Here is a 27,520-nt window from a genome sequence, read left to right as displayed (position 1 = left end):
AGATTCGAACCTGGCCACAAAACCATCTGACTATATTAGCAAGGAACAAGTCTGGCTACATAATGTAGTCAGAATTTGTGGACAGCCTATATATATATATATATATATATATATATATATATATATATATATATATATATATATATATATATATATATGGAGGTATATTTGGTAAAAATAAACAGGGGAAAAGTGCTCAATACTTTAGTAGAGCTAAATATGTTTTTATTATTTCAACCTCGGTTTTTTTTTTGGGGGGGGGGTTGCTTAAATCATTACAAATTGTTTCAATCGACAGGACAATATTATGCTGCCGATCCAGCACTATCCAGCACTTCAACTCTTGATTTTTTTTATGCTCATTTGTAATTTTAAAGAATGTTTCTTTTAAAAATTTATTTTGGCTTGAATTGTCTGAAGATATCGGCAGGAAAATATTATTATCTTATCGAATGAAACAATTTGTAATTTATCATATTTTTTTATTAAATTTTCACGCCAAACAAGGCACAGTGCCACTTTGAAGTAGGGAGCTTCTATCCAGGACATAAGTTGCAGGGGTATTATCAACGGAGATGAGTAGCAAGATATTTGTTCACATTAAACTTGAACTTCTGCATGTCAGTACAGTTGGGAAAGCAGAATCCCGGATGGAGTTCCAAAGTCTAGCAGTTCGGGGGAAGAAACTATTGGAGTGGAAGGCTTTCTTACACCTAGGGATCTCTACTGTGAAGGGGTGGGATTTAGCTGCTTGCTGGGTTTGTTGGGGGTATTCACGCCGGGGGGAGTACAAGTGCTTGTACTTCGTCAGATCATTCACCATGAAAGTACTTGAAGAACAGGCAGAGAGATACAACATTTCTTCGATGGGACAGAGGCTGAAGCCTAGATGACAGTTCAGGACCTATCAGGTTAGCAACTCTCTTTTGAACCTTGTCCAGGAGCGAGAGACAAGCAGCAGATGTACCAGCCCAAATGTGACAACAATACTCCATACATGGGTGAATGGTGACTTTATAGAGGTACAGGATACTTTCAGACGAAAGTAGTTTTCTAGCACAGTAGAGAGAGCCCACCTTCTCCGCAGCAGCCTTGACAATACTCTCAATGTATGTATTCCAATTCATGTTCCCTGTAAACGTTAGGCCACGGAGTTTAAAGGAAATGCTTTCAGGTAATGTGTTCTTGGCCATTGCTATTGGTGGTAGAGAAGGTTTCTTGTAATTACTTAAGGAAACAAGCTTAGTCTTGGCAGCATTGAATATGACCATCCATTTTTGTCCCCATTCCATTACAGATTAGAGGTCATCCTCTACTGTTTCTGCCATTTCCTTGGATATGTGTTCATTTGTTTTCCTGTCTTGTCTGTTATAGAGAGTGGTGTCATCAGCAAATATACCCATCTCCGAAACAATTTTATCAGGGAGGTCATTTATTAATATCAGGAATAATAAAGGTCCAAGGATAGACCCCTGAGGTACTCCCGTATTTATGTCATATTGTTTAGATGTACGAACATCGAGGATAACCTGGATTTTTCTCTTACTTAAGAAAGATTTAATTACATTATGTATTCTTCCAGTGATACGATATGATCTAATTTTCCTTAGAAAACCATCGTGACATATCCTGTCAAAAGCCTTAGATATATCCAGGGCTACCGCTCTACCCCCCCCCTGTTTTGGCCAGTCAACGGTATATACATTCAGAGATTACAGTTAGGATATCTGCTGTGAAACGGGCTAAATCCTAAATCCATATTGTTTGTCGGTCAGGAGTTTAGCAGCTGTAAGGTGATGGACTACAGTTTGATTAATTATGGTCTCAAATATTTTGGCGAAAAGTGAGAGAAAGCTAACGGGGCGCTAATTTAATGGGTCAGTTCTCTCGCCAGAATTCTTGAAAACTGGTACCACAGTCAGGAAAGCAAAATTCGTTAAGGCATTTGTTGAAAAGTTTGGAGAGAACTGGAGCAACCCCAGCGGAGCATTTTTATAATAGCACAGCCGGGATGAAATCGGGTCCACATGCCTCTGACGTGTCTAGGTCTTTTATGAGAAGAGGTGATTTTAAAGGAACATCAGGGAGGGAGTGGTGTGCCAGGTCCAATGTTGAGTTTGAGCCAAACAGACTGGCAAGTAGGTTAGCTTACTTCATGATTTCTTCATGATTGTTTGATAGTGGGGGAATCGTTGACTGCCCATTATTTACTACACTGTTGTAGATTTTCCAAAAATCACGGTTTCCTAATTTCTGTGCTTCAATGCGTTTTCTGGTGGTTTCAGTGTATTCTGTCTTGGCTGTCGCTATTTCTCTCTTACAATTACTTCTAGCTTCTATATACTTCTGTCTGTTTGAACTGGACTTATGTCAGTTGAATCTGCAGTACGCATGCTGCCATTGAGCAATGGCAGCTGCACAAGTAGAGGTAAACCATTGGGGAGAGTGGGGCTTGCTATAGAATTTCCGTGTGGGAACATGTGCTTCAATTGCAGTTTTGAACCATTCAGTGGTCTCATTCGCGCACTGTTCAGCTGGAAGAGAAAAGATATTTCCCCATGCGGCATCTTCGATAAGATATCTGATGGTTTCCCAGACAGCCTTTTTGTAATACGTCGTTATTTTGTGCAGTGAGTCTTCAGTTTTGGGTCAAGAATTTAGGGCGATTTCTACCATTATTACAGCGTGATCAGTATTCTCAAGTGGACTGTGGGCATTCGTTATACAATCATCGGGAACCGTGGTGAGAAATAGATCTAGAAGTGAGGCATGTTGATCTTACTGGTCTGGGAAACCTGTTGGAAGTGTAACCGTCTGTGATAGGGAATGGGATATGGAGAAGCTATGTGTTGTGCGACCAGCTACGTCTGTGTTAATAGAGAATCCAAGCCAGTTACTGTGGTGGACATTGAAGTCACCAAATAGATGTACTTGTGCGCTAGTATCGAGGGAGAGTGCTATATCTATGCTGTCAGAGACTGTTTATTAGGGTACAGTCCTGGGTTGAGAGTGGGCAGTAGAGAAAATAAAAGTAGTTAATATTATGCTTCATATATAGTCTGAAACACATAAATGCCTGGTCGTAATGATTTAAGGAAAAAAAAGCAAAAAAGAAAAACCCGATGTTGAAATACTAAAAACACACACGCATATATATATATATATATATATATATATATAGTCATCCACATACAGTACTGTTTCGCTGTTTCACAAATCATCAGTGCGGCTAGACAGGCAACTTTTTTTTTCTTTTTTTTTACACAGTGATCACCACTTATCAAGGCCCGGAAGCCACTCAGGGATAAGGGTTATTGCAAGTACATTACGTTAGTGTGGAGATTTGATGAAGTGTTTACTTAAGGGGCCGGTTCATTAGGAATTTGTTAACATTGGACTTGAAGACATCCAAGTTGTAGTCCGGTGGGAAGCAGGCTGATGGAACAGAGTTCCACAGGCATGCAGTTCTAAGAAAGAAGCTTTGTTCATGGAATCCACGTTTTGATTTAGGCACAGATAAAAAGTGGGGGAAATTTTTCACAGTGAATTCGGCTAGACGGGTGTTTTTCGTGAAAGATTGGCGAGGGGGGGGCAGAGATTGGAGTTCAGACGAGCGCCTTCCATGGAAATAACGATAAAACAACTACCTCAAGCCAGAATTGAAACCCAACTGTCTGTACGACAGTCAAGGCTCCTAACCACTACGCTATCGGCGGCTGCTGAGTGAGGCGTGAGGCGTGAGTTTAACGCTGTTTTGACATCGTCCGAAATACCTAAGCTCGATTTGTTTACACAAAGAGTATCATTTTATATGTTAATGGTAATTCGTGCATCACTTCTGAATATGCTGAACACAAACTGAGGAGCATTATAGTCATCCACATACAGTACTGTTTCGCTGTTTTACGCTCATCAGTTCGTCTAGACAGGCAACTACCTCAATATATATATATTTACTATAAAGCTGAATGTCTGTGTGTGTGTGTGTGGTCACGAATAGGCTCCTATATGGTTGACTATTTTAAAAAACTGATTACATATAATGATAGAAGATGTATCGAGACACAGGAATAGGTATGTTTGATCTGGCAGAACAGTGGTTCATTAAAATTGTGGGGTCTGCGATCGCGCCTAGTCCACAAAGTATGGAAATAAAAAATTTAAAAATTAAAAATAAAACGTTTACAAGTGTTTTTGATATAGATGTACATGAGAATACTTTGATAAGTATGTTTTAACTTAAATAGGGATGGTATGATAAAATTGTGGGGTCTGCGTTCGCGCCTGGCCACCATAGAATGGAAATAAGCACAAACTTTAATAAAGACTTATAATATATATATATATATATATATATATATATATGAATTTACAATAAAAAAGTTTATTGAGAAGGATATCAAAAATATGTGAAAGACTTTAAGAAGAGGAGAACTCTCAAAATTATACAAAATGCAAATATAGATAAAAACAGAAACGTCATATCAATTCGGTTCGGACTCGAGATAATATTAAAATGGAAACATATAAACCAATCGAGGACACAGCCAAGGGGCACGAGAGCAAAATATGAAAAAAATTTTTATATGCTGTAATTGGGAAAATTGACGCAATGCGACATGAAGAAGGCCGGTGGTTACATCGACCGAGACGTTGAGAAAATCACACTCAAGTCGAGAACAGTAGCCCGATGAATCCAAATAATACAAAAACAGTTGTTTGCATTTTGTATAACTTAGGTTTAGGTTTAACCCTTATCCTTGAGTGGCTTCCGGGCCTTGATAAGCTTCGAAAAGCTACATATATACATAAAGCCTAAAGATGTTTCTCATTAATTTTCCCATTTTACTTTCCTTTGACATGATAACGTAATAAAGTTCATTTGTAACTTTACGCTCTATCTTTTTAATTTATTATACCTATCATACATTGTGTGTCAAATTATTTACGAGATAACATTTTTTACCAGTTCCAAAAACTTACCGGTAGTTTCGTATCAAAAGCTTCGGAAACGTTGGCAATGCTGAGCTGCGCGTACTATGAAACTTTCGTACTGTTCCGCGCAATGTAAACAACTTGCCATCATAATTGCTGAATCTATGGTATTTGAGGTGTGTCAAATTATTAACAAGGCAGTTTGTTTCGTCAATAAAATGTGTCGTAAAGGTGATTTAATCAGTTCTGAAAAGAGTCCTATTACAGAACAGCTAGCAAAAGTTAAAACTACTCTCGAAATATCGAAAATGATAGGAAGCCATCATCAAACTGTGAAGAACTTTGTCAAGGGCCCTAAAAAGGTACGTAAGAGAGCTGATAAAGGTGAATCTAGAGTTGTTTCACGCCGTTCTCTACTCCAAATTAAACGTGAAGTTGTTAAGAACCCTGGGCAGACAAGTTGAGAAATCTTTGAATAAGCCGGATTGGAGAATGTCTCAAAAAGTACTCGATGTCTCCTTCTGAAAGAAGTGGCAAAGTCTGTTACGCCTGTGACAACGCCTCCATTAAAGCAACATCACATACAAAACCGATTGAAATGGCAGAGGACAAGATGAAAACGGATTTTTCCAAAGTTTGTTCACGGATGAAGTGGTCCAGACGGCTGGAGCAAGGGATGGGTCCTAGTTTAAGACGCCAACAAGGTGGTGGTGGTGGGATAATGATTTGGGCTGGGATTATCGGAGGTACTTTAGTTGGTCCCTGGGGAGTGCCAGAAGACGTAAAAATAACGTCAAATGCCTACATAGCTTTTCTGAAGGAGCACTTTGAACCATGTCTGAAGAAGCAAAAGTTGGCGTTCAGAAGAACCATTATTTTTATGCAGGATAATGCTCCCTTGCATGCAGCAAACAAAAGTAAAGAGTATTTGCAACAACTGTGGTTCTCTGAGTTACGGAAGATGGAGTGGCCTGCGAATTCACCAGATTTGAACCCAATTGAGAACCTTTGGAGTATCATGAAGCGACACCTCTACGCAAGTGGACGCCATTTTAAGAGCAAAGATGAGTTGTGGGATGCTCTCCAAAAGGTATCGTGAGGAATAACTGTTGACGAAATTTGATTAATTCTGTGAACCAACGTCTTTTACAAGTCATTCATAAAAAAGGGTCGCATATCCCCTACTAATTATGTCAACGTAGAAATTGCTATGTAGCTATTGTGTTCTAAGCATTTTTCCTCGTTCATTTAATGTTTGAAAATTATTTCAATAAACAAGTTATGGGTATATTGTGTTTTTTCCTCAACCTCGTTAATAACTTGACACACTGAAATCAATAGATATTCCTATCTTCTGCCATAGTTTCGCTAATAAACAAAAGTTATTATGAATATTCTGACATTCAAAATCGTAAAAATATGTAAGGCGTGTGTGTGTGTGTGTGTGTGTGTGTGTGTGTGTGTGTGTGTGTGTGAAGCAGACGAAAATTGCCACAAGCACAGTAGCAGGAGCGAATTCTCACGGCTGGAGATTTTGAATCCACTTTCTTCCTGGCTTGTCCAATCAGAAGCCAGTTCTCAGTCACATGACCGAGTGTATAAAACGTGAAACCGGGAACACACTTTCCCTCTTTCCTTCCGGCTTTTGCTGACAGCACACCTCTCCGTTGGAGCGCGACCTCATCTGGGCCATTTGGGCCTGGGCGAGCATAAATACAAACATGGCTATTTCCACACGTGGTACACACACAAACTTTCTAATGCTGCAGGACTTCCTTCGTCCATACATGGACGCACGCTCCTACTACCAACTTCAACACGTATACACTGAACTCTTCTCTCTTTCAACAAGCCTGCATAATATTTAATCTACGTTTCCACACAAGAAACGTTTCTTTCGTATATTCTTATTAACGAAAATAACCAATAAATTTGCTTTTAAATGTTAGAATGGAACTTCATTTGTTGTTTTCACTTTTCAACTATATATATATACTAGCAGGGCTACCCGGCGTTGCTCGGGACCAAATAAACAATGAAAAAACAAAAGCAGATATTGAACATATGTTTTATTCTTAGGGGAGAGGAATCTTTCATCTCTATGTATTATTTGTTTTATCTACCCTAGGACTGGTATTGTTCATGTTTTATCTCTAGCATAGGTAATTTACAGCATGTATATGAAATTGTTTTACCTTAGGGAGAAGAGAACAGGTAATATACAACATAATGTGTCTATATTACATCCCTGGCAACGCCTAGAAACCAGCTAGAACATGTATTTCAGTCAATCTTTATTACAGCTAATCTCTATTTAGTGACTTGACCAGACGTTTGGCTTTTATATATATAGATAATTACAGGTTTTTGGGGGCCCCCCTTGAAGAACACTGATCAGTTGACCCACTTCTAGTGGTCCGTTTGACGTGAAATTTCGATATTTGTCATCCGGGTGATGGGGCTTCAATATGATACCAAAGTTGTCAAGTTTGGTTCCGTCTTTCAAAAGTTTTAGCGTTACAAACAAACATACATACATACACACAGACGTTTGGCTTTTATATATATACTAGCAGGGCTACCCGGCGTTGCTCGGGACCGTATAAACAATGAAAAAACAAAAGCAAATATTGAATATATGTTTTATTCTTAGGGGAGAGGTATCTTTCATCTCAAGTTTTAGCGTTACAAACAAACATTTGTCTTTTATATATATAGATAATGACAGGTTTTTTGGGCCCCCCCTCGAAGATAACTGATCAGTTGACCAACTTCTAGTGGTCTGTTTGACGTGAACTGTCGATATTTGTCATCCGGGTGATGGGGCTTCGATATGATACCAAATTTGTCAAGTTTGGTTCCGTCTTTCAAAAGTTTTAGCGTTACAAACAAACATACATACATACACACAGACGTTTGGCTTTTATATATATAGATATATATATATAGAAGACTAGCAGGGCTACCCGGCGTTGCTCGGGACCGTATAAACAATGAAAAAACAAAAGCAGATATTGAACATATGTTTTATTCTTAGGGGAGAGGAATCTTTCATCTCAAGTTTTAGCGTTACAAACAAACATTTGTCTTCTATATATATAAATCCCAAATGTCTGTGAGTTTGTATGTTTGTATGTAACGCTAAAACTTTTGAAACACACAACCAGACTTGATAAATTTGGTATCATATCGAAGCCCCGTGTCCCGGATGACAAATATCGAAATTTCACGTCAAACGGACGAGGAGAAAGGGGTAAACGTATCAGTTATCTCCAAGGGGGTCCCAAAAAAAACTGTCATTGTAATGCTTTTTATTACGTAATTCTTGAATGATCCAATGTAATTAATACGTAAAAAAAAAAAAGCTTAGTCATGTCACGTGACGTGACGTCAACGTCCACTAATGGCGAACAATTGTTAATAAAAAAATCTTTCTCCGATACTTTTGCATTTTTCTCTTCGGCTCAGTTATATCTTTTTTTTTACTTTATGCCAATGTTTCCATCGTTATTACCTGGTTAAAAATATTATTTATACAAGAGTTTTAACGAAAAATGTCAGGAAAAAAAGTACGGGATTAAAAAAATTCACCTTTCAAAATATTAGACGATTATAAAAATATCGTAATATTTATGTAATGTAAAATAATTAGCCATTTTGTATATTACCACGTGACCTCATACCTCTTAAGCTGGAAGGGGGGGGGAGTAAAACCAACACCGTCTCTCTCTCTCACACTTACTCTCTCTCTCTCTCACTTTCTCTATCACCCTCTTTCTATTTTTCTATTCGTTTAAAAACGCTTAGTCATGTCACGTGACGTGACGTCACGGTTTGGTTACTATGGAAACACTTACTTTTTGTGCTGCTTCGAAAAGGAACAAAATTCAACATACACCGCTTCCTCTTCCCTCCCTCCCTCTCTCTCTCTCTCTCTCTCTCTCACACACACACACACACACTTTCTTCGGTGTGTTTTTGTTGTTACGTACGTATTTTTTTATATTTTTATCTCAGTAATTTTTATTATATTTAATAGCATTTTCTTTCTTTTTTTTTTCATGGGAAATTATTTTTCTATTCGTTTTAAGAAAATGCTATTAAAAAATAAAAATGCGATAAATTCTGGCAACAGTTATTTATTTATGCTATTCGCAGCCGGCCGGAAGAAACGCGCATAGACATTTTGTAAACATTGTTTTTAAAAAATAAAAAATAATACTTCTATTATGTTTTAAACGACTGTAATAGTTTATTTTGGAAGTATAAAAAAAAGTCCATTAATTTGAACTTAAAGCCTGTTTGAATAAAACTTATATAAAAAAAAACCGTCACTTCCGGCAAATGGCTATGTAAACAACTGGTGGCATTTTTCGAATACATCGGTAAACACTGTATGTTTTTCGAGCTGAATAAATATGTTACAGTGATTAAAAACACAAAAAATATATCCAGTTGGATAGAAAAGTAACTTATCTTGCCTTTCCTAACATTTATTTGTTATATATTTGTCTTTTGACCGTCCACTAATGGCGAGTTTTTTTTTTTTTTTTAATAAAACTAATTTTAAAATTTCGATGTTAGAAAAACAGTCCATCACATGTCAATATAAAAATTCTCTTTTTGTTTGATAAAAAGAATAAACAGTTAATAGATACAACAAAAAAGTCCATTAAGTTCAACAAACTAAACTCTTTTATTTATAATAAAACTCTTCGACAGTTTAAATGCTTTCAAAATCCTATGTAAGTATATCGTTTTTACTGTACACAGATTCGAAAAAGTTGTCATCAAACAAATATATGAATATGACAGAGTTGAATAAATATGTTACATTGATTAAAAACACTTCTTATTAGCATTTTCTTTTTATATGACAACGTTAATGTTCATGAATCTCTCTTTTAATCATTTTTATCGACTATCAGCCAAATAACCGGGGTCTAAAATTTGGGAAATTATTTTTCTATATTTTTCTAAAAAGAAAAAGTCGATAAAAGTTAGACATAAACAGTAAAAAAATAGAAGATATTATTATTAAATAACATTAATTATTAAAAATAAATATTAACATTTACAATAATAAAATGAGTTAGTATTAAAAATAATTATTAAAATAAAAATGAGTTTATTATTAAAAATACATATTAATATTCAAATAAAATTGTTTTTATTATTAAAAATAAATATTAATATTTAAAGTAGAATAAAATGTGTTTATTATTATAAATAAATATTAATATTTAAAATAATATGTGTTTATTATTAAAAATAAATATTAATATTTAAAATAATATAATGTGTTTATTATTACAAATAAATATTAATATTAAAATAAAATGTGTTTATTATTAAAAATAAATATTAAGGAAGGTCAACAGGTGGAGGAAAAATAGTCAATGCAGGTCATACCACCTGACCAGCTAAAATCGCCTTTTTATATAAGGCAGACAGTCAGACTATTTGCCTTGAGGGCGGGCTAAGCCCTCCTACCCCCCCCCCCCACCCCAAAGCTGAGAGCTGGGGAAACTTCTCTCAGAAGGGGTATGGGAGGACAGGGAGACCTTCCCTCTTTCAACTAAGAGATAGATATCCTTTTGTATGGTTGATTGACCCCCCCCCCCTGTCGGTTCTGCTTACTCCATTCCGAAAGAGATCAACCTTACACAAAAAAAAAAAAATATGGGGACAGGGAAGCCTTCCCGGGCCCCCTTTCTGGGAGGAGAAGTTCCCCGGCTCCTACCTTTTTGGGAGTGCTCAGCCCGTCCTCCAGTCAACCACAATATTTGAAGAATAAAGATATTTTTGTTTTTGTGTTTTAGGTGGTGAAGGTGATCTGGGGAGTGTTTTTTTTTTTTCACAAAAAAGGTACTTTTTATGAATGGGTATCCAAGAAAATTACAGTATTTTGTCAGAAATTAAGATTTTCATTGACCACTCTCAATACTATCAGAAATGAAAAAAGTTAATTAAACAGTCTACACAATATAAACTAACTGTTTTGTTGGCTTTTTATTCTAACTCCAAACTAACCCATAACTACATTTTTCTTTTATTTTGCAAATTTGATTTCCTTTAGTTTATATTGTGTAGCTGAATCAGAAATTGATTTATCTTTTGTCATTTGTAGTTAACATGCTATCAGCGCAATTACTACAGTGTAATCACACATGATCTACCAAAATAAAAACACTTCAGATAAAGTCTTAAATAGAATTCAGTTCCTTACATGACATCTGATGAAGTCAGTACAAACGTTACAAACTAATACTTGAAAAACAATTTGACATTTACTGTACTACAATATCACATTTGTATAGAAGTAGAAATCTGGATACCTATTCTGATACCTAATAAAAGAAAGGACACTCTTTGGGGCGGATTTTGATGATAACAAGTCACTAATTAGAAATTATAATAAACATTGAAATAATTTAAGAATTTTACCAAAATAAAATTACTTGGTAATCACCCAATTTCTGCCACAAAATTTTATTTGGCAAAACTCATAAGCATAAAATATATATTTTCTAATTTCATCTTTTTTTTTTTACATAATCTGGTTTGATGTTTTCCTAAATATTCAAATCACTATATTTTGCTGCTTAATATTAAATACAGCAAATGAGTTATTTTTATGCATCAAACAATTACATTTTCTCATTCATCCAAACTAATCACTGAACATCAATTTCATATTTTCTTCACTAAAATATTACTATGCTTGATGTCATCAAGTAGAGCGGATCATTTTTTTTTACATTTGTTTACACATTTTTTACAAATGTTTTTGAGAGTCCATACAAAGTTATAAGTGTTCAACATTTTTTTTCATTTGAATATATTTTGTCTAAGATTCTTAGCCTATGTCATTGCATACCAATTTGTTTCTTGAAAGTTAAGTTCACTGTAAAAACATCTGATACACCAAAATCCCTGATACCTGTTTCTTATAAGCGCCAAATAACTATCACTATTTCGATTTGTGTTTCATGAGAACAATTCAATATTGATACATTATAAGAAACATTTCCAGTGCTTTTCTCTTTTTAGCAATAGTTGGTTGATAATTAGAGGACACAACTAACCCTATACTATGCTTTACTTTGTTTTGTATATATATTTTGTATTGTGTGAAATTAACAAAGATTCATATGCAGGAATCTGTTGATACATTCCAAGAATCCCAATGCGACCAACAAACTTGAAAGACTACAATTTCTTTTTACTATGACCAATAAGAAAGCTCAAGGACTAAGTTGTTGGACTCATCCTGATCACCATTTTAAATTATTGTTAACAGTAAGTTTAACATTTTAAGTACAGAATAATATTCCTTTTGATATTTATAAATTACTATTTTCTGTGACAGATGTTACTTTTTCAATATTGATTGTACCCTCTTTTGTGTTTTTAAATTTTGCATACAATAATATTAAGCACACCATACCAAGACCACTATTTGAGCATCTAATAAACTGCCTACCAAGACCAATGTTTTCAAGTGACAATGGAGAGTATTCATGTTATGTTTCACATTTTTATGTTTTGAAATATTTTGCTGCTTAATATCAAATTCAGCAGATGTTTACTTTGTTTTGTGTATATACTTTATATTAGGTAGAATAAACAAATCTTAATTTCGCTACCATCATTATTTGTAGTGACATGCACTGTTAACATAAATAAAATCAATGGTGACAATCCCTGATACCTGTTTCGTATAAGCACCAAATAACTATGATAATGTGTTATTGTTGATACATTATAATAAACATTTCCATTGACTGGTCGTTTGCTTAGCTTAGGTTTACATCATTTTTTCACAATGTTTCTCTACTTGCTTTCAGCATGAGAGCAGATCATATTCTGCACATGTTTCATGCATATCACAAAAACTTATAATATTTGATCAACATTTGACTAACAATTTTACAAAAAAGACCTACCACCTTAAGGGGGGTAAAGGTAAGGCTCCCCACATAACCATAAAAGAAAGCCGCCCCCCCCCCATACAGTGGGAAAGAGCTCCCTTCCCATTCTGGGGCAGAGAAGGGGCAAGGAAAACTCTTAAACATAAATGGTCAACGGAGGGTATACACCCTGGGAAACTAAAAGTCTATATGGAATCTGCATAAATTAAAATATCCTGTTTAAGCGTATTGTATGACAGGGAGGGAAGGTCAACAGGTGGAAGAAAAATGGTCTACGCAGAGCATACCGCCTGACAAGCTAAAATCGCCTTTTTATATACGGCAGACAATCAGACTCTGATTGCCTGGACGGCGGGCTGAGCAATGAATGTGGAAGCCGGGGAACTTCTCTCAGAAGGAGGATGGGAGGCCCAGGGAGCCTTCGGTCTCCTCCTAAGAGAGGGATATCCTCTTACTCCCTTTGGAAAGAGATCAACCTTACACAAAACAAAAAATATGGGAAGAGAAGCCTTCCCGGGCCCCCCTCCCCCTTCTGGGAGGAGAAGTTCCCTGGCTCCAACCTTTTTTTTGGGGGGGGGGGGCCTAAGCCTGTCCTCCAGGCAACCAAATTAAAAAGAAATTTACCCATCCCACCTTTGTAGGAAGTGTGCTCAGCCCACCTTCTGAGCCACTGTGAAAGTTTCCTTCCACCAAAAGGGAAGGGAACGAGGAAGGAAAAGTCTCTGAGAATCTTCATGCAATTTCTTTGACAAAGAAACTGTTTTCACTTGATTCCACACAAAATTTTTATTGCTTTTTCATCTATTGTCTTATATTAGGATTTCTTTATGCATGTTATTTTATTTAAGAGTACTAAATAGCTTTTCAGTTTCTTGAGACTCTTTCAACTGTCTGGATTCTGCAGCAACGTTGTGGAGTGATATGTAAAACATAAATTGGTACTTTATAACAATAGGTATGTAGAATTCTAACTCGCCAGTGTTGATCGTTTCAATTATTTACAAATTCACCAGGTCCTGGATATGACCATAAACTGTATCCAAACATGGGGCTTTGTGAAGTGTGAAGCCACCATTTAATTGCTATTGCTACCAGGTCCACTCTGATCTGGAGTAGTAGTACCTGTTAGGGTCCCAATTATGAGTTAAATAGAAACCAACATTAAATAAACAAATATATTCTAGGAAAAAAAAATGTCACTAGATTGGGCATGATATAGTGTTGATATGTCATAAAACAAAATGAACCAACAAATTCAACAATCGACACAATATCAACAAATGTATCTTTCTTTTCCTTATTCTGTGCTTATTTCTTGGTACTAAGCTTATCATTAACTAACCCTGACATTTCTTTTACTTTGTTTTGTGTATATATTTTATTTTGTGTAGAATAACCAAAAAGACATTTAGCTACCACATTTGCAGCGAAATGTTAGCATACATAAAATCACTGGTGACAACCCATGATGTTTTTTCTTATGAACACGAAATAACCAACACGCTTTCCATTGGTTTTTCATGATAACAATTTAATATTGATAAATTATAATAAACATGTCCATTACTTTTCTTTTTTTATCAATAAATATACTTGGTTGATAATTAGAGAACACAATGTTTATTGTAATAAAACTTGTGATCTATAACATCCAATTCTAAAAATTAAACTTTCCTTTCTCAATTGAAACAAACAACATACCCCACACTATGTTCCTAAAAATGAGGATTTTACTATTGCGTTTACATAATTTTTTAGCTATGTTTCTCTTACTTTCAGCATGAGATCATTTTCTACACGTGTTTCATGCATACCACACAAACATTTTACCTCTGACATTTTTAATTTTTTTCCAATTTCCTTTCACCATGAACATTATCATTAGTACAGTTTTCATTTAAAATGAAGCTGTACATGGTTACTATTACTTGGAAAGCAGATATAAAAAAAAAAAAAAAAATACTTCTATTATGTTTTAAACGACTGTAATAGTTTATTTTGGAAGTATATTTCATAAGGAAAATAAACAACCCACTTTAAAAACAGAAATTACGAGTTTTATATATTTTATTCGCAGTTTTTTGTTGGGGGTAGTCCATTATGTCTGTAACAGTTTGTTGAAAAAGTGTAGAATTCAATTAAAAAAACAACACCGTCTTCTTTTTTTTTTTTTTAAATAAAACTAAAAACTTTATTTTTAAAATTTCGATGTTTGACAAACAGTCCATTATGTCTGTAACAGTTTGTTGAAAAAGTGTAGAATTCAATTAAAAAAACAACACCGTCTTTTTTTTTTTTTTAAATAAAACTAATTTTACAATTTCGATGTTCGAAAAAGAGTCCATAAAGAATAAAACAGTTATTAAATACAAAAAAAAGTCCATTAAGTTCAAATAAAGCCTGTTTGAATAAAACTTATATAAAAAAAAAACCGTCACTTCCGGCAAATGGCTTTGTAAACAACGGGTGGCATTTTTCGAATACATCGGTAAACACTGTATGATTTTCGAGCTGAATAAATATGTTACATTGAATAAAAACACAAAAAATATATCCAGTTGCCTTTGATAACATTTATTTGTTATATATTTGTCTTTTGACAACTTTTTTGAATCTACGTGTACAGTAATACAACCCCAAATATTTTTTTTTTAAACAGTAATGAATTTTCCGAACTCAATATTTTACAATTTTTAAAATTTTAAAATCTATCAAAATTTTTCTATTGATTCTATTTTTACGATATTTTCAGGGTCAATGTGAAATTTTATGTTCTTTCCAATAAATCGAAAATAATATTTTAGACTATCGTTTTTTTTTTTTTATTCACGAACCCCCCCCCCCCATGTACATTTTTCGAATACATCGGTAAACACTGTATGTTTTTCGAGCTGAATAAATATGTTACATTGAATAAAAACACAAAAAATATATCCAGTTGCCTTTGATAACATTTATTTGTTATATATTTGTCTTTTGACAACTTTTTTGAATCTACGTGTACAGTAATACAACCCCAAATATTTTTTTTTTAAACAGTAATGAATTTTCCGAACTCAATATTTTACAATTTTTTAAATTTTAAAATCTATCAAAATTTTTCTATTGATTCTATTTTTACGATATTTTCAGGGTCAATGTGAAATTTTATGTTCTTTCCAATAAATCGAAAATAATATTTTAGACTATCGTTTTTTTTTTTAAATTCACGAACCCCCCCCCCCCCATGTACATTTTTCGAATACATCGCTAAACACTGTATGTTTTTCGAGCTAAATAAATATGTTACATTGAATAAAAACACAAAAAATATATCCAGTTGGATAGAAAAGTAACTTATCTTGCCTTTGATAACATTTATTTGTTATATATTTGTCTTTTGACAACTTTTTTGAATCTACGTGTACAGTAATACAAACCCAAATATATATTTTTTTAAACAGTAATGAATTTTCCGAACTCAATATTTTACAATTTTTTAAATTTTAAAATCTATCAAAATTTTTCTATTGATTCTATTTTTACGATATTTTCAGGGTCAATGTGAAATTTTATGTTCTTTCCAATAAATCGAAAATAATATTTTAGACTATCGTTTTTTTTTTAAATTCACGAACCCCCCCCCCATGTACATTTTTCGAATACATCGCTAAACACTGTATGTTTTTCGAGCTGAATAAATGTTACATTGAATAAAAACACAAAAAATATATCCAGTTGGATAGAAAAGTAACTTATCTTGCCTTTGATAACATTTATTTGTTATATATTTGTCTTTTGACAACTTTTTTGAATCTACGTGTACAGTAATAATACAAACCCAAATATTTTTTTTTTTAAACAGTAATGAATTTTCCGAACTCAATATTTTACAATTTTTTAAATTTTAAAATCTATCAAAATTTTTCTATTGATTCTATTTTTACGATATTTTCAGGGTCAATGTGAAATTTTATGTTCTTTCCAATAAATCGAAAATAATATTGTAGACTATCGTTTTTTTTTTTAAATTCACGAACCCCCCCCATGTACATTTTTCGAATACATCGCTAAACACTGTATGTTTTTCGAGCTAAATAAATATGTTACATTGAATAAAAACACAAAAAATATATCCAGTTGGATAGAAAAGTAACTTATCTTGCCTTTGATAACATTTATTTGTTATATATTTGTCTTTTGACAACTTTTTTGAATCTACGTGTACAGTAATACAAACCCAAAAATTTTTTTTTTTAAACAGTAATGAATTTTCCGAACTCAATATTTTACAATTTTTTAAATTTTAAAATCTATCAAAATTTTTCTATTGATTCTATTTTTACGATATTTTCAGGGTCAATGTGAAATTTTATGATCTTTCCAATAAATCGAAAATAATATTTTAGACTATCGTTTTTTTTTTTAAATTCACGAACCCCCCCCCCCCATGTACATTTTTCGAATACATCGGTAAACACTGTATGTTTTTCGAGCTGAATAAATATGTTACATTGAATAAAAACACAAAAAATATATCCAGTTGGATAGAAAAGTAACTTATCTTGCCTTTGCTAACATTTATTTGTTATATATTTGTCTTTTGACCGTCCACTAATGGCGAGTCTTTTTTTTTTTTTTTAAATAAAACTAATTTTAAAATTTCGATGTTCGAAACACAGTCCATAATATGTCAATATAAAAATTCTATTTTTGTCTGATAAAAAGAATAAACAGTTAATAAATACAACAAAAAAGTCCATTAAGTTCAACAAACTAAACTCTTTTATTTATAATAAAACTCTTCGACAGTTTAAATGCTTTCAAAATCCTATGTAAGTATATCGTTTTTACTGTACACAGATTCGAAAAAGTTGTCATCAAACAAATATATGACAGAGTTGAATAAATATGTTACATTGATTAAAAACACTTCTTATTAGCATTTTCTTTTTATATGACAACGTTAATGTTCATGAATATTTAAATAAAATACATTACTGCACATTTATTAATATTATCTCTCTTTTAATCACTTTTATCGACTATCAGCCAAATAACCGGGGTCTAAAAGTTGGGAAATTATTTTTCTATTCATTTAAAGAATATGCTATTAAAAAAGAAAAAGTCGATAAAAGTTAGACATAAACAGTAAAAAAAAAGAAGATATTATTATTAAATAACAATAATTATTAAAAATAAATATTAACATTTACAATAATAAAATGAGTTAGTATTAAAAATAATTATTAATATTTAAAATATGTGTTCATTAATAACAATAAATATTAATATTTAATATAAAATAAAATGTGTTTATTAATGAATATAAATATTACTATTTAAAATTATAAAATGTGCTTATTATTAACAATAAATATTAATATTTAAAATAATAACATGTGTTTTTTATTAAAAGTAAATATTAATATTTAAAATAAAATAACATGTGTTTATTATTAAAAATTAATATTAATATTTAAAATAAAATAAGTGTTTATTATTAAAAATAAATATTAACATTTACAATAATAAAAGGTGTTTATTATTAACAATAAGTATTAATATTAAAAATAACATAAAATGTGTTTATTATTAAAAATAAATAATAATATTTAAAATAATAAAATGTGTTCATTATTAAAAATAAATATTAATATTAAAATAAAAATGTGTTTATTATTAAAAATAAATATTAATATTTAAAGTAGAATAAAATGTGTTTATTATTATAAATAAATATTAATATTTAAAATAATATGTGTTTATTATTAAAAATAAATATTAATATTTAAAATAATATTATGTGTTTATTATTACAAATAAATATTAATATTAAAATAAAATGTGTTTATTATTAAAAATAAATATTAAGGAAGGTCAATAGGTGGAGGAAAAATAGTCAATGCAGGTCATACCACCTGACCAGCTAAAATCGCCTTTTTATATAAGGCAGACAGTCAGACTATTTGCCTTGAGGGCGGGCTAAGCCCTCCTACCCCCCCCCCCAAAGCTGAGAGCTGGGGAAACTTCTCTCAGAAGGGGTATGGGAGGACAGGGAGACCTTCCCTCTTTCAACTAAGAGATAGATATCCTTTTGTATGGTTGATTGACCCCCCCCCCCTGTCGGTTCCGCTTACTCCATTCGGAAAGAGATCAACCTTACACAAAAAAAAAAAAAATATGGGGACAGGGAAGCCTTCCCGGGCCCCCTTTCTGGGAGGAGAAGTTCCCCGGCTCCTACCTTTTTGGGAGTGCTCAGCCCGCCCTCCAGTCAACCACAATATTTGAAGAATAAAGATATTTTTGTTTTTGTGTTTTAGGTGGTGAAGGTGATCTGGGGAGTGTTTTTTTTTTCACAAAAAAGGTACTTTTTATGAATGGGTATCCAAGAAAATTACAGTATTTTGTCAGAAATTAAGGTTTTCATTGACCACTCTCAATACTATCAGAAATGAAAAAAGTTAATTAAACAGTCTACACAATATAAACTAACTGTTTTGTTGGCTTTTTATTCTAACTCCAAACTAACCCATAACTACATTTTTCTTTTATTTTGCAAATTTGATTTCCTTTAGTTTATATTGTGTAGCTGAATCAGAAATTGATTTCACTTTTGTCATTTGTAGTTAACATGCTATCAGCGCAATTACTACAGTGTAATCACACATGATCTACCAAAATAAAAACACTTCAGATAAAGTCTTAAATAGAATTCAGTTCCTTACATGACATCTGATGAAGTCAGTACAAACGTTACAAACTAATACTTGAAAAACAATTTGACATTTACTGTACTACAATATCACATTTGTATAGAAGTAGAAATCTGGATACCTATTCTGATACCTAATAAAAGAAAGGACACTCTTTGGGGCGGATTTTGATGATAACAAGTCACTAATTAGAAATTATAATAAACATTGAAATAATTTAAGAATTTTACCAAAATAAAATTACTTGGTAATCACCCAATTTCTGCCACAAAATTTTATTTGGCAAAACTCATAAGCATAAAATATATATTTTCTAATTTCATCTTTTTTTTTTTACATAATCTGGTTTGATGTTTTCCTAAATATTCAAATCACTATATTTTGCTGCTTAATATTAAATACAGCAAATGAGTTATTTTTATGCATCAAACAATTACATTTTCTCATTCATCCAAACTAATCACTGAACATCAATTTCATATTTTCTTCACTAAAATATTACTATGCTTGATGTCATCAAGTAGAGCGGATCATTTTTTTTTACATTTGTTTACACATTTTTTACAAATGTTTTTGAGAGTCCATACAAAGTTATAAGTGTTCAACATTTTTTTTCATTTGAATATATTTTGTCTAAGATTCTTAGCCTATGTCATTGCATACCAATTTGTTTCTTGAAAGTTAAGTTCACTGTAAAAACATCTGATACACCAAAATCCCTGATACCTGTTTCTTATAAGCGCCAAATAACTATCACTATTTCGATTTGTGTTTCATGAGAACAATTCAATATTGATACATTATAAGAAACATTTCCAGTGCTTTTCTCTTTTTAGCAATAGTTGGTTGATAATTAGAGGACACAACTAACCCTATACTATGCTTTACTTTGTTTTGTATATATATTTTGTATTGTGTGAAATTAACAAAGATTCATATGCAGGAATCTGTTGATACATTCCAAGAATCCCAATGCGACCAACAAACTTGAAAGACTACAATTTCTTTTTACTATGACCAATAAGAAAGCTCAAGGACTAAGTTGTTGGACTCATCCTGATCACCATTTTAAATTATTGTTAACAGTAAGTTTAACATTTTAAGTACAGAATAATATTCCTTTTGATATTTATAAATTACTATTTTCTGTGACAGATGTTACTTTTTCAATATTGATTGTACCCTCTTTTGTGTTTTTAAATTTTGCATACAATAATATTAAGCACACCATACCAAGACCACTATTTGAGCATCTAATAAACTGCCTACCAAGACCAATGTTTTCAAGTGACAATGGAGAGTATTCATGTTATGTTTCACATTTTTATGTTTTGAAATATTTTGCTGCTTAATATCAAATTCAGCAGATGTTTACTTTGTTTTGTGTATATACTTTATATTAGGTAGAATAAACAAATCTTAATTTCGCTACCATCATTATTTGTAGTGACATGCACTGTTAACATAAATAAAATCAATGGTGACAATCCCTGATACCTGTTTCGTATAAGCACCAAATAACTATGATAATGTGTTATTGTTGATACATTATAATAAACATTTCCATTGACTGGTCGTTTGCTTAGCTTAGGTTTACATCATTTTTTCACAATGTTTCTCTACTTGCTTTCAGCATGAGAGCAGATCATATTCTGCACATGTTTCATGCATATCACAAAAACTTATAATATTTGATCAACATTTGACTAACAATTTTACAAAAAAGACCTACCACCTTAAGGGGGGTAAAGGTAAGGCTCCCCACATAACCATAAAAGAAAGCCGCCCCCCCCCATACAGTGGGAAAGAGCTCCCTTCCCATTCTGGGGCAGAGAAGGGGCAAGGAAAACTCTTAAACATAAATGGTCAACGGAGGGTATACACCCTGGGAAACTAAAAGTCTATATGGAATCTGCATAAATTAAAATATCCTGTTTAAGCGTATTGTATGACAGGGAGGGAAGGTCAACAGGTGGAAGAAAAATGGTCTACGCAGAGCATACCGCCTGACAAGCTAAAATCGCCTTTTTATATACGGCAGACAATCAGACTCTGATTGCCTGGACGGCGGGCTGAGCAATGAATGTGGAAGCCGGGGAACTTCTCTCAGAAGGAGGATGGGAGGCCCAGGGAGCCTTCGGTCTCCTCCTAAGAGAGGGATATCCTCTTACTCCCTTTGGAAAGAGATCAACCTTACACAAAACAAAAAATATGGGAAGAGAAGCCTTCCCGGGCCCCCCTCCCCCTTCTGGGAGGAGAAGTTCCCTGGCTCCAACCTTTTTTTTTGGGGGGGGGGGGGCCTAAGCCTGTCCTCCAGGCAACCAAATTAAAAAGAAATTTACCCATCCCACCTTTGTAGGAAGTGTGCTCAGCCCACCTTCTGAGCCACTGTGAAAGTTTCCTTCCACCAAAAGGGAAGGGAACGAGGAAGGAAAAGTCTCTGAGAATCTTCATGCAATTTCTTTGACAAAGAAACTGTTTTCACTTGATTCCACACAAAATTTTTATTGCTTTTTCATCTATTGTCTTATATTAGGATTTCTTTATGCATGTTATTTTATTTAAGAGTACTAAATAGCTTTTCAGTTTCTTGAGACTCTTTCAACTGTCTGGATTCTGCAGCAACGTTGTGGAGTGATATGTAAAACATAAATTGGTACTTTATAACAATAGGTATGTAGAATTCTAACTCGCCAGTGTTGATCGTTTCAATTATTTACAAATTCACCAGGTCCTGGATATGACCATAAACTGTATCCAAACATGGGGCTTTGTGAAGTGTGAAGCCACCATTTAATTGCTATTGCTACCAGGTCCACTCTGATCTGGAGTAGTAGTACCTGTTAGGGTCCCAATTATGAGTTAAATAGAAACCAACATTAAATAAACAAATATATTCTAGGAAAAAAAAATGTCACTAGATTGGGCATGATATAGTGTTGATATGTCATAAAACAAAATGAACCAACAAATTCAACAATCGACACAATATCAACAAATGTATCTTTCTTTTCCTTATTCTGTGCTTATTTCTTGGTACTAAGCTTATCATTAACTAACCCTGACATTTCTTTTACTTTGTTTTGTGTATATATTTTATTTTGTGTAGAATAACCAAAAAGACATTTAGCTACCACATTTGCAGCGAAATGTTAGCATACATAAAATCACTGGTGACAACCCATGATGTTTTTTCTTATGAACACGAAATAACCAACACGCTTTCCATTGGTTTTTCATGATAACAATTTAATATTGATAAATTATAATAAACATGTCCATTACTTTTCTTTTTTTATCAATAAATATACTTGGTTGATAATTAGAGAACACAATGTTTATTGTAATAAAACTTGTGATCTATAACATCCAATTCTAAAAATTAAACTTTCCTTTCTCAATTGAAACAAACAACATACCCCACACTATGTTCCTAAAAATGAGGATTTTACTATTGCGTTTACATAATTTTTTAGCTATGTTTCTCTTACTTTCAGCATGAGATCATTTTCTACACGTGTTTCATGCATACCACACAAACATTTTACCTCTGACATTTTTAATTTTTTTCCAATTTCCTTTCACCATGAACATTATCATTAGTACAGTTTTCATTTAAAATGAAGCTGTACATGGTTACTATTACTTGGAAAGCAGATCTAAAAAAAAAAAAAAATAACTGTTTTCACTTTGAAAATTTACGATTTATAGATCTCGGATTTGGCCCTTCTTCACCTTTTATCTTACATTTGTAAATATTGTATATATAAACTTTTTTCTTATTTCTCCAATGTTATTTCATTCATGCAATTTCATAATCCACCAACATTGTATAAGATTCAATTCCATTTGACACTTGAAAACAACTTTTTATATAGTAAACAGCATTTATTTCTTTTCAGACATATTCTTATTTTATTTTATTTCCAGTACTATGTTTTATTTCATTTTGTGGACACTCATTTACCTCTCTGGGATGCTGCAGGGAACATGTAGAGTGATATATCAAACAAGAAGTGGTACTTTATGACAATAGGTATCTAGGATTTACACATACCAGTGTTGATAGTTTGAAATATTTACAGACTAACATTTTACACAATATAAACACATGTACTTTTTTTTTTCTTTTCCTTTGCTTATTTCTCGAACCTAAACTTATCATTAACTAACCCGTAACTTTGTTTACTTTGTTTTGCGTATATATTTTATATTGGGTAGAATTAACAAAACTTAATTTCGCTACCATCATTATTTTTTAGTGACATGCACTGTTAACATCAATAAAATCACTGGTGACAATACTTGATACCTGTTTCGTATAAGCACCAAATAACTATCACTATTTCGATTTGCTTTTTCATGATAATATGTTCATCTTGATACATTATAATAAACATTTCCATTCACTGGTCGTTTGCTTAGCTTAGCTTTACATCATTTTTTCACAATGTTTCTCTACTTGCTTTCAGCATGAGAGCAGATCATATTCTAAACGTTTCATGCATATCACACAAACTTATAATATTTGATCAACATTTGACTAACAATTTTTTGCCAATTTCCTTCAACATTCTCATTACAATTAGTACAGTTTACATTTTGTCGTTAAAATGAAGCTGTACATGTTTCCTATTACTTGGAAACCAGATTTGTAAAAATCCCATTTTTTTTTTCACTCTGAGAATTTTCATTATATTTCTTTGACCAACGATTTGTTTTCAATGGACTTGATAAGTGCTAATATAGAGAGAAGAGAAACAGGGTGAGAGAGAGGCAGAAGAGAAAGTTGTTCCATCCTCTTTCCCAAATTTGACTACTGTGCGCGTTTGAACTCTCATCCTCGAGTTGCCTATTAGCCTTGATAAGTGCTAATATAGATAGAAATACCTATTCTGATACCTAATAAAAGAAAGGACACTCTTTGGGGCGGATTTTGATGATAACAAGTCACTAATTAGAAATTATAATAAACATTCAAATAATTTAAGAATTTTAACAAAAATAAAATTACATGGTAATCACCCAATTTCTGCCACAAAATTTTGATTGGCAAAACTCATAAACAGAAAATATATATTTTCTAATTTCATCTTTTTCTTTTTTTTTTTTTTTTTTTTTTTTTTTTTTTACATAATCTGGTTTGATGTTTTCCTAAATATTCAAATCACTATATTTTGCTGCTTAATATCAAATACAGCAAATGAGTTATTTTTTATGCATCAAACAATTACATTTTCTCATTCATCCAAACTAATCACTGAACATCAATTTCATATTTTCTTCGCTAAAATATTACTGTGCTTGATGTCATCAAGTGGAGCAGATCATTTTTTTTTTCATTTGTTCACACATTTTTCCAATTTATATATATTTTGTCTAAGATTCTTAGCCTATGTCATTGCATACCAAGCTGTTTATTAAAAGTTAAGGTTCACTGTAAACACATATGTTACACCAAAATAAAAACGCTTCAGATAATGTCTTGATATTCAATTCAGTTTCTCACATGACATCTTATGAAGTTAGTAGAAATGTTACAGACTTTTGAATCTCAAACATTTTCAATACTGAGCACTGATATTTTCTTTTTTGGAATATAAGCACATTCATGATTTTTTTTTTTACAAACGTCAACAAATTTCACATTGTGTAGCAATGTACTGAAACAATTATAAAAATATTTGTTTTTATTTTGGATGATGCAGGGCATCCGGAGAGAGATGTTTCTAACAAAATGAAAGTATAATTTTTAGCAATAGGTATCTAAGAAAAGGCCACTACATATGTTATAAATTCCAAATTTCCACAACCTGGCAAATACTGGTACACGCTAGCAAATTTAGATTTGCAATTACAGAATATGATTCTAATTTTTTCCTTTGCTCTTTATTCTAACACTACACTAAGTTTACTGTTTTATTTCGCTACAGTTGATATTGTGTAGAACAATAAGAAAATCATAGTGAACAATGCATTCAACAAAATTTCATACACATTTCTAGATACCTATATCTAATAAGTTCAAAAGAAAGGACACACTTAGGGAGGTATTTTGGTGGTCAAGTCACTAAATAGAGATTAGCTGGTTTCCCGGCATAGCCCAGGATGTAATAAAGATTGACTGAAATACATGTTCTAGCTGGTTTCTAGGCGTTGCCAGGGATGTAATATAGACACATTATGTTGTATATTACCTGTTCTCTTCTCCCTAAGGTAAAACAATTTCATATACATGCTGTAAATTACCTACGCTAGGGATAAAACATGAACAATACCAGTCCTAGGGTAGATAAAACAAATAATACATAGAGATGAAAGATTCCTCTCCCCTAAGAATAAAACATATATTCAATATCTGCTTTTGTTTTTTCATTGTTTATACGGTCCCGAGCAACGCCGGGTAGCCCTGCTAGTCTATATATATAAAAGCCAAACGTCTGTGTGTATGTATGTTTGTTTGTAACGCTAAAACTTTTGAAAGACGGAACCAAACTTGACAAATTTGGTATCATATCGAAGCCCCATCACCCGGATGACAAATATCGAAATTTCACGTCAAACGGACCACTAGAAGTTGGTCAACTGATCAGTTATCTTCGAGGGGGCCCCCAAAAAACCTGTCATTATCTATATATATAAAAGACAAATGTTTGTTTGTAACGCTAAAACTTGAGATGAAAGATTCCTCTCCCCTAAGAATAAAACATATGTTCAATATTTGCTTTTGTTTTTTCATTGTTTATACGGTCCCGAGCAACGCCGGGTAGCCCTGCTAGTTTATATATATAGATAATGACAGGTTTTTTGGGGGCCCCCTCGAAGATAACTGATCAGTTGACCAACTTCTAGTGGTCCGTTTGACGTGAAATTTCGATATTTGTCATCCGGGTGATGGGGCTTCGATATGATACCAAATTTGTCAAGTTTGGTTCCGTCTTTCAAAAGTTTTAGCGTTACAAACAAACATACATACATACACACAGACGTTTGGCTTTTATATATATAGATTAGCAGGGCTACCCGGCGTTGCTCGGGACCGTATAAACAATGAAAAAACAAAAGCAGATATTGGACATATGTTTTATTCTTAGGGGAGAGGAATCTTTCATCTCAAGTTTTAGCGTTACAAACAAGCATTTTTCTTTTATATATATAGATAATGACAGGTTTTTTTGGGGGCCCCCCTCGAAGATAACTGATCAGTTGACCAACTTCTAGTGGTCTGTTTTACGTGAAATTTCGATATTTGTCATCCGGGTGATGGGGCTTCGATATGATACCAAATTTGTCAAGTTTGGTTCCGTCTTTCAAAAGTTTTAGCGTTACAAACAAACATACATACATACACACAGACGTTTGGCTTTTATATATATAGATGTGTGTGTGTGTGTTTTATAAATATATATATATGTGTGTGTGTGTGTGTGTGTGTGTGTGTGTGTGTGTGTGTGTGTGCTTATGTATTTTTGGTACCGCGCTATTTTTAAATAGTTTTTTTTTATCATGTTAAATTCAAGTTTAACAATATTTTTTTTTTAATTATTAGGTGGAAGCATAGAATGCTTACGAAACACCCTCCCCTCCCCATATTAAGAATGACTTTCAAAATAATAACATATATAAATATATGTATATAATATATATATATATATATATATATATATATATATATATATATAGAGAGAGAGAGAGAGATGTGTGTGTATATATATATATATATATATATATATATATATAGTGAAACGGGAGCTTCGAAATCTTTCATTAAAAATCATTTATTTTTTTGTTTTTATGCAATGTTTTTATTTTGAGAATTGTGGTTCAAATTATGCATCAGGTGACGTATCTGTTTTCTTTTTTTGTGGGGGGCTGGGCGTAAGATTAAGAGAAGGCCACAAGGACAGTGTTGGTTTGTCGGATGAATGATTGAATTTACTAGCGATGATCTGTCAC

At 32.7% G+C, this 27,520-nt stretch overlaps 1 protein-coding gene across 1 annotated transcript in view; it reads right to left on the bottom strand.

Moving 5' to 3' along the window:
• LOC145241563 (thrombospondin-type laminin G domain and EAR repeat-containing protein-like) overlaps positions 1–27,520 on the bottom strand; it is a 181,472-nt gene that overhangs the window by 43,443 nt on the left and 110,509 nt on the right. The window lies entirely within an intron of this gene.

This window comes from Euprymna scolopes, chromosome 20 (genome assembly GCF_053919585.1).
Source record: "Euprymna scolopes isolate OS-2025 chromosome 20, ASM5391958v1, whole genome shotgun sequence".
In the NCBI taxonomy this organism is placed as follows: domain Eukaryota; kingdom Metazoa; phylum Mollusca; class Cephalopoda; order Sepiida; family Sepiolidae; genus Euprymna; species Euprymna scolopes.
The sequence above is the reverse complement of the archived record's forward strand: the minus strand, read 5'-3'. Positions and strand labels throughout refer to the sequence as shown.